General features: G+C 45.8%; 1 long non-coding RNA gene across 1 annotated transcript; it reads left to right on the top strand.

Moving 5' to 3' along the window:
- The first annotated feature begins 2,687 nt into the window (after positions 1-2,687).
- LOC144334691 (uncharacterized) lies at positions 2,688-4,323 on the top strand. Its single transcript, XR_013404821.1, has 2 exons — positions 2,688-2,770; positions 3,492-4,323. It is a non-coding gene; the product is annotated as an uncharacterized LOC144334691 (long non-coding RNA).
- Positions 4,324-5,108: the final 785 nt, after the last annotated feature.

The raw sequence follows: 5,108 nt of genomic DNA, 5'->3' as shown, positions 1-5,108 counted from the left end.
CCTTAGCCTCCCCAGTATCTGGGACTACAGGAGTGTGCCACCACACCAGGCCAATTATTTTTATGTTTTTACATGTTTTGGTAGAGACAGGGTCTCACTCTGTCACCCAGGCTGGAGTGCAGTGGCATAATCAAACCTCACTGCAGCCTCAAACTCTTGGGCTCAAGCTATCCTCCCACCTCAGCCTCCCACCTGGCTGGCACTACAGTTACATACCACCATGCCTGGCTAATTGTTTTTGTTTGTTTGTTTTAGAGACGAGCATCTCGCTATGTTGCCTGGGCTGGTCTTAAACTCCTGCCCTCAAGTGATCCTCCTGCTTTACCCTCCCAAAGTTCTGGGATTACAGGTATGAGCCACCGCGCCCAGCCCACGCTGTATTTTGAAGAGCCTTGACTGTGCCTGGTTAGCATCACTTCTAACACAGCCACACGAGTCTGTCTGGCTGCCAAGCTGAGAAACTTCTTGGATTTGCAGGAAAGTGACTTCAAGCATGCTGGCTGATGGGGAGGCCTTCCTCATCTGCGCACACCGAGGTGCGGTGGAGGGATTGAGTGGTGTTTATGGAGATGTGAAAGTCAGGAACTGTTTTGACACCTATTCTTAGCACTTTCTGGAGTCTCTTTTGAAACTTAAAATGACCCCTCTCAGCACTTTCTGGAGTCTCTTTTGAAACTTAAAATGACCCCTCTCTCTTAACTGTTTCCTGCACACATGGCAGCTCTCAGCCTCAGCAGCCATTCGTGTACCTCCCCCATGTCTCCAGCTAGTTGGACCAGGAATTTACCCTGACCCAAGTTAGGCCTCTCGGCAGCCCTGCCCCAGGAGTCTGGACTGAGGCAGCTGGCCCAGGTCAGCGTGGCAGCCTGCGGCGGTGGCCGTGTTTCTTGTCCTGTGGACTGGAGCAGTGGAGGGTATGTGGGATCAGTAGAGTGAGAGAAAACGAATAGCTATCGGAGAAGCAGGGAGTCTTGACAACTTTCCAGTTCCTTCCTGAAGCCCAGCTCTATAATTATATTTTGGGTCCTGTGAGGAGAGATACTCCTGCACCATTTTAATACATTTTTGAAGATGCTAGATCAAACTGTATTCTGTTATTTAAAACCCAAAGAGGCCTAATGCACACAGGAGTAATCGCTAAGAAAAACTGTTGAGTAGAGTTAGATCTTATGAAGCACTGGAACTGCAAAGGGGCTTCCCCACCACACCCGCTTTCTCCCCCAGAGGCTGCATCCACCGTGCTGAGTGGCCACGTCGTTTAATACTGTGCCCATCAGCAGAGGGACCCAGTTGCCACTTGATTTAGTAATGCATTTCCTTTCCTTACCACAGTAGCCCAACACATTTGAGGAAAAAGAATCCTGAAAATTTTGTTTTTTCCACTCCCCCGACCCCCCGCCTTTGAAATCACCACCACAGCTGCTAACAGAAGCGCCTTTATGTAGAATGTGTTTTGTCCTTTTGGAGAAGACAAAGAATTGTTGAAAAAGCAGACAGCTGCTTGTACTGGCAGGAGAATGAGAAGAGCTTTTCAGCACGCACTCTTCCACCCTTCCTCAGCTGAATCACCACCGTCTTCCTCTTTACCTCATTTTGCTCTCTCTTTCCCTGGTCCAGGAACATAGACGACATCACCCTATGCTTTTGCCTCCAACTCTGGGAAAACAGAACAGTCTAATCCCTCTTTCTCTGGTTAAACCTGCATAAGTCTCAACTCTAATACTTTAAGCAAGTCTGACAGTTGATAAACTTCACCTTGACTCATAATCATCCTCTCAGTCTCTCTCCTTCACAAACTCACAGATCACTCAATGTTCCAAGATTCATGTAAAAAGAAGTCTTTTGTTCTAATCACTGAGAACTTCCGGAGAAAAGAAGAAAGGTGAGTATGAAAGTTTCTAGTTATTTTCCTGTATCTCTGGGAAAATCCACAGCAGATTTGTATGCTGAATTTGTAGTTTCTAAATTGTGTGCGTGTTTTCTGTTTTTTTTTTTTTTTTTTTTTAATTTTTTTGACAGGGTCTTGCTTTGTCACCCAGGCTGGAGTGCAATGGTACGATCATGGCTCATGGCAGCCTCAACCTCTCAAGCTCAAGTGATCCTCCTGCCTCAGCCTTCCAAAGTGCTGGGATTATAGGCATCCCACACCCAGCCTGAAGTATGGGATCTTGGGCAAGTTATTTAATGTTTTTAAAGGTTCCCTTTCTTCACTTGCAAACTGGGGTAAAGATAGTGTCTATCTCATGGGAATGCTGTGAAGATTAAATGAGATAGGGCAATGGGTCTCAAACTTGACTGTACATTAGAATCACCATAGAAGTCTTGAAAGTCCAACTGCCAGGGAGCACCCAGACCAGTTAAAGAAAAATTTCAGGTGCGGGAGTCAGCCATTAATATTTTAAAAATCTCTGTGGATCGTTCCAATGTTCAGCTATATATGAGAGAGAGTGAGATGATACTAATAATAAGCGCTCAATGAGTAGTTGTATCTTTTATTAATATAATTAAAAATTGAGTGAGAGTCTCCCAAATTTGATAGACTGCTGAAATTGAGGGCTTACAGGGATCCAGATTCATTTCTTCTTAAATTCATCTATCCAACAATGACTGAGCATTTACTGTGTGCTAGGATCTGTGCCGAATTTCCTCTCTCCAACTGATAGTAAAAAGATCATACTGCCTTCAAGATGAAATTCAAGTTCTTTAGGATGACCTGTCCTCCCCATCCCTTCACACCCTATTGGCTGTCAGTGCCATGGCCTATATGCTGGTAAGTTCCAGCTGCTCTAAACTATAGGGTCGTTCCAGGCCCTCCTGTCCCTGTGCCTGTCCTCATGCTCTTCCCTGCGTGTAAGATGCCCTTCCCACACCTCTCCCTTGCTTTTCCACCTAGCCTCTCTCATAGGATGGAACTCCTGATATGGAACCTTAAGAAAAGATGGGTGCCACTATGGTTTGAATGTATCCCCCAAGTTTCATGTGTTGGAAATTTAATTTCCAAAGTCATATGTCGATGGCATTTGGAGATGGGGCCTTTGGGAGGTAATTAGGGTTAGAGAAGGTCATCAGGGTGGGGCTCCCATGATGGGACTGTTGGCTTTATAAGAAGATGAAGAAAGACCTGAGTTGGCACGCTCTTGCCCTCTTGCTGTGTGTTGGCCTCTGCCACATTATGATGTAGAAAGAAGGCCTTCACCAGATGCAGCCCCTTGACCTTGGACTTCCCAGCCTCCAGAACTGTAAGAAATACCTTTCTTTTATTTATACATTACCCAGTCTGTGGTATTTTGTTCTAGCAACAGCAAATGAACTCAGACAGGTGCCCAGCACTGCCTGGCCGTCTCCACCCATCCTCTCAGATGAATGAGCTGGCCACTGTCCTATCAGTCTCAAGACATTTTGAGCATCCTGCAGTGGATGAGTGATTAGTTATCAGGTTGTTCTTTCTGCAGATGGGCTGGGCAACTCTCTCTTTCTCTGTTTTCCCTCAGGCCTCACTCTGGTGGAAGACTGCTCATGCTCAAGCAGGCTTCCTTTCCTTCATCTTGCTTACGAGGCTCTAGTGTTCCAGGACCCCGTGGAGCTATTCCCCAGGGCCCCTCAAAGGGAGAGAACCCTTCCTCTTGAACCATTCAGAGGAGCAGGGCAGCTCAGAGTCATTACTTGGAACAGCTGGAGAAGCTAGAGGCTGGATCTTCTGTGGCCACCACATGAAATCCCATGAGGTTGGCAGCCTTGGGGGAATAACATGACTTTATGACCATGGGAATAACATGACTGAAGACTGTTTTGTTATCTCAGAGGAGAAACACCTCTAACAGCTCTGTACTGCAGCCACCTAATGGGTGAGGGGCTGTGGTGGCTGCCACAACTGTGGCAAATTCTGCTGAAGTAAAGACTTCCATCAGGAATCTTCTCACCCCTTCCTGGCTTTGAGCTGACCTCCAAAGTGGCCCTGCTGAGAAGGTTCTAGTCCTTTCTCTCCATCTCCAGCTCCGTCAGGAGGTGCCCCCAGTGTGTAGATTTGTATGTCCTCTTATTGAGCCTTCAGAGCTCTTTCTGTAGGGGCTGGCTAGGAAGACTTTACTCGATGTTCCCAGTACACACCCACAATTACGCCCACCCATGATTCTGGCGCTTCCAACACCACTGGGTGAAGTCATCAACTTTTCAGCCGGGCACAGGGTGATGCCTGCCTTCTGGCTTGGTGAGAGCATCCATCCTTCAAGATTCATATTCTATCATTGGCATTGGGGAAGGGGAAAGGAACTACTATTTGAATTGTTACATGTTACGTCACTTAAACTTTTGCCAAAAAAACCCCAAAAAACAAAACAAAAACAAACAAAAAACAACAAACCGTTATATAGTGGATAATTAGCCCCATCTTTCAAAAAAGGAAAGAGATTCTTCCCAAGATGACATGGTTGGAAGGCCAGTTAGATCTTGCTGTGTTCCAAACAATCCCCAAATTTGTGGCTTAAAACAACAACCAGTTATTTAGCTCACAGTTTTAGAGATTGTCTGGTTGTCAGCTGGATTGTTAGGAGTAGGGCACAACTGGCCACGTGGTTGCTCTCATGCTCCTACAGGCTAGCCTGGGCTTGTTCACATGGCAGATTGGAAGGATTCCAAGAGGAAGAGTGGACAGGTGCAAGGCCTCCTGATGCCTAGGCTTGGAACTGGCACTGCACCACTTCTACCATAATCTGTTGGCCAAAGCAAGTCATGAGGCCTGCCCAGATGCAAGGGAAGGTCAAACAAACTCCACAGCTAGATGGAAAGAACTGCAAAGTCATATTGCAAAGGGGAGCACAGACAGATAGGGGTGAGAATTGGGTCTGCTTTTGCAATCAACCACAGTTGTTAAGTGGCAGAAGTAGGATTTTATTTTTCAATTTTGAAAATAGCATATGCACATGAGAAAAATTCAAATGGTATACAAAAGGGAAAATAAGGATGAGAAAGTCTCATTTTTACTCTTGGGATAGGAAAACACATTCTAAGTCCTACTCTCCACATATAAACACCATTAAGAGTTTTGTGTGTATTTTGATACAATTATTTTGTACATATACATAAATGGGGGTCCAATACACCCACGATGC

This window comes from Macaca mulatta, chromosome 15 (genome assembly GCF_049350105.2).
Source record: "Macaca mulatta isolate MMU2019108-1 chromosome 15, T2T-MMU8v2.0, whole genome shotgun sequence".
In the NCBI taxonomy this organism is placed as follows: Eukaryota; Metazoa; Chordata; class Mammalia; order Primates; family Cercopithecidae; genus Macaca; species Macaca mulatta.
Note: the sequence above shows the minus strand (reverse complement) of the source record. Positions and strands in the feature narration are given on the sequence as shown.